General features: G+C 31.6%; 1 long non-coding RNA gene across 13 annotated transcripts; it reads right to left on the bottom strand.

Moving 5' to 3' along the window:
- Positions 1–1,064: 1,064 nt before the first annotated feature.
- Positions 1,065–5,723, bottom strand: LOC110891982. 13 transcript variants are annotated; one of them, XR_004871585.1, is made up of 12 exons: positions 5,392–5,723; positions 5,275–5,311; positions 4,756–4,855; positions 4,586–4,682; positions 4,308–4,405; positions 4,131–4,206; positions 3,739–4,004; positions 3,191–3,648; positions 2,744–2,902; positions 2,321–2,401; positions 1,599–1,820; positions 1,065–1,370 (listed from the first exon to the last, which is right to left on the bottom strand). It is a non-coding gene; the product is annotated as an uncharacterized LOC110891982 (long non-coding RNA). The 13 variants fall into 13 exon arrangements; XR_004871590.1 differs by having other exon boundaries at positions 3,179–3,319; positions 3,559–3,648; positions 4,308–4,855; XR_004871583.1 differs by having other exon boundaries at positions 3,191–3,319; positions 3,559–3,648; positions 4,308–4,855.
- Between the last annotated feature and the right edge of the window lie 1,031 nt (positions 5,724–6,754).

The raw sequence follows: 6,754 nt of genomic DNA, 5'->3' as shown, positions 1-6,754 counted from the left end.
TCAAAGTTAGGTACAACTAATCCTTGATCCGATATGATTCGGATAAAATTGCATCCGATTCTACTAAATATTTCATCCCCACCATCGTCTAATTACACTATAATTATGTATATAGACTACTAGAGTTTATTCAATGGGAGCATCGAGCACCCCAATAGCGCATCAGTCACGTCATTGGGTATATGGCCGTTCGTGGCCATATATTTCTTTCGTTCTCTGTTCAGGGTGGGTGCCTCATCCCTTACAAACGGCATGTTGTAGATGGTCTTAGAGCATTCATAATCGATCCCTCATATTTATGTGAGTGCATTCTCTATATTTTATAGAGTGGTTATGAGTAGATGAGAGAGAAAATGTTACTGTTTATAGTAAATTCGGAGGGACATTGTTCATCTTCTATAATTTTTTAACTAGTTGTACACTCGTGTGAATACACAGGTTTGTTTAATAATGATCGGAATTAAATACTAAAAAACATATTATAATATATTATTTAAATTCTTTGTGTTTAGTTACATATTTTTATAAAACAATGTTAAAGACAGTTTATTTTAGTGTACATGTTTGATATAGAAAATAAGGAAAGTATTTGATAATATTTTGTCTAAAATGAAAGCATGACCTAATTTTATGTTGTCTAATAACTTCTTATATATGACCTTAATTTTTTTGACACATTGTTAGTGTAAAATTCAGTAAAGGTCCATTGTTATTGTATAATTCAATAAAAGGCCTATTCAGTTTAGGTTGTAAATATTCCAATTCAGTAAAGCTAAAATTGAACAATATCACAATTCAATAATTCAATAAATGTTATTGATCCAATTAACTTTCAGAATGGGCTTGTGAGTTGATAAAGACAATAATAAGTAGTAAGACCCGTGTGAACACACGGGTAAGTTTAATAACGATCGAAATCAAATACTAAAAACAGTTTAAATATATCATTTAAATTGTTTGCGTTTAGTTACATATCTTTATAAAACAATGATAAAGACAGTATGTAGACCACTCAAGACTTTTGATGGCGGAAGTATGCAACTCTGCCAAATTTCACAAGAATCTGACATCAAAACTTCTATAATTTGATTAAAAGATTCAATAAATCAATAAAAAAAATTCTATCTTTAACTTCTAATGAAATTCTCACATGAAAAACCAAGATATGATCGAAATCATTTAACAAAATTCGACCAGAAACATTTTTCACATGAATCCATGCCTGATTGGTAGCTTGATGAAGCTCCCACTTAAACGGTCCATGCGAGTTCTTAAAATCGATAACTTGAACAATCGTACACACCCCATTCGGGCTAAAATCGAGCTTCCGGATACTCCTTTTGAGAAACTAAATCCACCATCTCAGAAACCTGATCCGAAAAAAAGTTGTTGAATTATGAACATGTAGTTATATGTAATCATAAGATTATGGTTATATATAATAATACTAATTATATATATAATAATACGTAAGCTAAATTAGGTGTTACAACCTGCAACAAATTATGTCACATTTTAACCTCGATGGATTTTGACCCAACTCACATGTTTTGTTACTTTTATGGTAAAAAATAATATATGTTTAAGAAAATTCTTACCTAAAATCATTTGCATAGTAATGGTGGTTCTCTTATATGTTCACTCGGTCTTTGTGCATGTGTACTGGAATAAGCTATCGAATACGCTATTGATCTGGTCCAGCATATATTCTTTGGACTAAGGACTCAAGTTGTGGAGCAACGGAAGTCCCAGGCTCATTTAACTTGGTAGAAGGCAGCGATTTAATGCATCCAAGAATATGCTCAATATGGCGATTAAGCCTGCCACAAATATTGACATCAAAAGGATGTGGAATAAGATATTAAACCAAATATATAAAATAGTTATTCGCATTCAACCAAAACGTATAAATGTAGTAAAATAAGATGGGTCAAAGTCAAACTTCTTGAGTTGGTATTTGTTGACCCGCCAACTCTTTTTTGTAAATATTTTCAAATTTATAAAGGTGGTATCAAAATGCACTCAAAATTTATATCATATAACAATAATCTCCTTTTTTGACGAAACAATTTAAAAGGGTGTAAGCATTTAAAATTTGCTTAGGACAAATTTCAACCTGTATGATCTACTTCATATTTAAATCCAACCTCTTTGACTTGCTGGGCTATAAAACTACTCGAATAGAATTGTATTAAGATAAATCATACAAGATGGCACCTCTAAACTTAATGACATTATTTTAAGATGACCTACTAAAAACAGGTGATAACAATGCTTCTACACAGAAAACAGAAAACATGATGAACAAAAATTTAAGAACCTGGCTTTGGCTTGTGGAACGCTAATATCCACATGTGAAAATGCATCAGAGATTTGTATGTCAAAGATGATGGTAACTTCTCTGCAAGAGAAACACATCAGATGTAATTAAATTATAAAAGAATATTAGTCAAAGTCATGTTTTTTTTTAATATAATACATATTATACGATCAAAATCGATTGGCACCAGAAATCTTATTTGACTTATTATTATGTCAAAAGTCTTTACCAACAGCTACGCTAACAATAATAGTAATAGTAATCATAAGATCCTGGTTTCAAGTGCAGAGATTTAAATTTATGTTTGCATTGCAAACATTTCAGCATACCCAAGCTTAAAACGTCGTTATGATTTACCACAAGCTTGAGCATGAGTTTTGTTATATAGGCGAAAAGCACAAAATTTGATTTGAAAAGAAATACCTCAACTTTCCAAACCATGTCCCTATAAGGCATTCCTCTTGATATTCACCAAGGCATTCCTCTTGAACTTTGACTGATCAGAAACTGGAAGAAGTATCTTCTCTTGGCCATTTACACGCCAAACCTGTGAAAAATTAATACAAAACCGTGCAAGAATACCTGCACATGCATCATGTATATTATATATTAAAAAGATTACATGTAAATTTCCAGTGCAATCAATATATATGGTTGAGGTTCCTCCTTATTAACGGGAGCAGCTTTTAGTAAGCCCCTCACGTTGAGCCTTTATCGCTTTAAAAGCGCTAAAAAATAAACACACGTAAAAATCACTTGTCAAGTAATATAAAGTGTAACACTGGTGTAAAATGCTTCAAATTTAAGTTTCATTTTAGCATCTTGCAAAGCAAAAGTGTAGAGCATGTAATCACTAACCAGCCACCTTACCTCTACCATCCTCCGAGACTGCCACCTCACTACACGGGTCTTAACAGTGGAAGTGAAGGAGGTTACATTATCTTCATCCATTTGATTAACATCATTTGCAGACATCTATTACACTCCTTCATTTTCAAACTAAAATGTAGCAAAACATATAACTGTCATAATGATGTTAATTAAATGAGAAAATAAAAAACTTGAACCCACATAAAAATTGAAATTATTTAAAGGTTTCCTTGTTAATGAAAACAAAATAGTGTGTAATATCTTCAAACTGTTTGTGATGTTCATTCTTTGGCACGCTCAGTTGAATGCCATTTTGGAAGAATAATGCTAACTTTAAAAGTGTTGACCACTGCTTTTGACATTTTCACCTTCCAAGAACATGTACCAAAAAATAGTGTGGCTCAGACTTTAGCAACTTTGCTAAGAAGATAGATATCGACAAAATCATTCAGCTGCAACTACAAAAATGCCATTAAAAATGTATAATTAGAACCACAAAAAATACACATATGAACAAAAAATTGACATGTACAAAAGAACATGCATACCATATCACAACATGATGGCTTAAGCAAGACCTTGAAGAAAGATTGACCACAAATTGCATCTTGTAAATAGGACATTAGAAATGTCGAACACCTGTGTGGCCCATCGTGACCCATGATCTCACAAAGGTATCCATATTCAAGATTTAAGAATCCAACTCCCAAATGGCTAGGAAATCCAGTTCTAATGGAATCCTCGTCTTTACCTTCCAAAAGAATTTCTCTTGCCCTTCCATTGCTATCAATCTACGCAAATCCAAACACCCCCTCTACCCAAAGCAAAAACAAAGTTACAAAACATCAATATTGTACCTATTATTCCCATAAATCAGTTAAATTATACTCTTGTGCTTAAAAATGATTTGATTAATGAGTTCTTAGGTAAAATAACTTACCAATCAGTTGAGTAGCACAATAATAGATGAATATATCTTCAGTCGAATTGACATGCCCCTTAGTTCTCAATTAAAGCTGACAAAGCAGGTCATTTCCTCGATAAAAAACCATTGAATGTTATAGTAGTATACTTAAAATCATATGAACAAAACACTTCATGAGTTGAAGATGCTTACCATATTAGTTTCTCTACGTTCCCTATTGATGACGATGAATTTAACACTAAGGCTCTTCACTTTAGTCCTTTTCAAGCCAGAGGTCTAGCGATTTTTGTCTAACCAACAAATAAAATAATAGGAAAAAACATAAAATCAAAAGAATAATAATCTGATTAACTTACAGAATAAGAACAACAAAGAATCACCGTTAATTATATAAAAAAACATATAAACATCATTAATACAAATAAAAAAGAACGATAAAAGATATTAAAATTAACAATCGGAACGCTAACCTGATTTACTTATGGAAAGAACGATAAAGATGGACAAATTAACAGAGTTGTGAAGAAGATTGAAATGCTAGCAAATTCAATTTGCATGTTCAATTTGCTGCCAACATTATTATATTAAAAGGATTGTGGTACATGCTTACCATGAATAAGTTTTGACACAAAAGGCTTACAAAATCACTGCCATGAACCTTCACGAAATCTTCTTCATCAACAGAATATTCAGGCTCTTCATATGGTTTGTCCTTGTTTACAACTGAATACATCTTGTCACTGAAGTTGTATACATTTCGAGGCAATTTTTTTTACCAAAAAAAAGAAGAAATAAATAATAAGAAGAAGAATAATAAAACATTAATGTAAAACAAAAATGAGTGAGGCCTATGTGCCTTGCACCTTAGATAACACAGTCAAAGACATTGATCAAAGCAACTTTGCACAAAATCCAATTGGTAAATATTTGACATTAACAAAGCCCTAACACAAACTTTACTGTAACATACCAAATACTATTATCACAAAGAGAAAAAATCAATTTTTCTCACAAAACATTCATAATCATAACCAATTTCAACCTATCCCATCAGCAAAAGCTAGAAACCCTAAATTGTAAAGCCTAAATCTATAAACAGTTCTATCACCAACAACAACCAATTAACACACAACAATTCAAACATAACTTTAACTCTTACCAGGTGACTCTTGCAACGCCATCACTATCCTTTGAGTCTTTTTTTAAAAAACAAAAACAAAAAACAAACAAAATGGGTCAGAGATTCACAGAGTTACAAAGAATGAAGATATCATACCTGATTCGTGAATCGATTGGAGAGAAACTTGAATCAAAGAAGATTGATTGGATCGAAAAAATATTAAACTTGTTGACTTGAGTATCGAAAAAAGAAACAAATACAATCGTTTTCGTGATCGGAGAACCTTGTGCACGAAAGATCTGGTGCTTCTCTTCATCGCCGCTGTTAAACAAATGGACTGTCGAAATTTATTGAACTGTGCCCTACCAGATAACCTTGTCTGATGAACTTTTGAGAGTGCTGGATGATGTTTATAGAAGCTCTAGGGTTTATATGTATTTTGAGAGAGAGAGAGAGGATTAAAAATCACAAGAGAGAAGAGAGAGAAGAAGAAATGTGGAGTAATTGATTGAGAAATGGATGTTATATATGTATTTTGTTTGAATTTTGAATTTAGAGCCAAAACCTCTATCTTTATGTATGAATTTTGAAATTCCCTCTTAAAAAAATCACTAATTAATCATAATAAATATAAATCGTAATTATGATGTCAGCGAAGCCAATGTGGCATATCTAAGAATTTGACACGTAAGCAAAGTGAGGTCATCATCTAAGCTCCTTTAATAGAGAGTATAGATATTTTTTGAAAGTGATTGTGAGTAGAGGGGAGAAAAAAAAGTAGTAATAAAAATATAAAAAATATTGTTTAATTGAAAAAAAAAGAGAAAAGACAGTGATTTCTATAATTATAGAGATAAAGTATAGAATCGAATGTGAATGCTCGAATGCACTTAAAGGGTTTATGAGATGATGATATACATGAATTTCACTTTGTAAAGTCACCATAGTTTCATATTAAAAAAAAAAATATTGAATGACGAAATGGTGTTGCCAAATGTGAAAATAAAGAATGTTCATTTTCCATCCTCAAAGTTTACTGATTTTAACTAATTGATTACTTCATGATAAGCCCATACCTAGCTTTATTCACAATATTTTTTTTGTCTAAAAGGTAGTTTCTATTTATGGTCGTTTTAATATAAGATGTTGAATAGTTGTATCGACTTATATCACCAAAATATATCATATTCAAGAAAACATCTTGGAACATAAATTTCAACTGTATTCAATTTGTAGTTTTTTTTTTCTAAACAATAAAGAGAACGGACTATTCGTCCTATTGATAGTTTCAATGGTATTGAAATTAAAACCTTCCACACAATTTAGAAAATTGACTATTACCCATTGAACATAAAATACCGGTAGTCAAGAAAATTGACTACTACGTATTCTAATATACATTTCTTTCAACCAAATTACATGGTCTTTAATTCAATGGCGTAGTTTTGTAGGGGCGGGCGACCCCCCTAAACTTTTCGCTTGTTAGTGGAGAGTATGTAGTTTTCGACCGTATAGAAAT

This window comes from Helianthus annuus, chromosome 11, assembly GCF_002127325.2.
Source record: "Helianthus annuus cultivar XRQ/B chromosome 11, HanXRQr2.0-SUNRISE, whole genome shotgun sequence".
NCBI lineage: Eukaryota > Viridiplantae > Streptophyta > Magnoliopsida > Asterales > Asteraceae > Helianthus > Helianthus annuus.
Note: the sequence above shows the minus strand (reverse complement) of the source record. Positions and strands in the feature narration are given on the sequence as shown.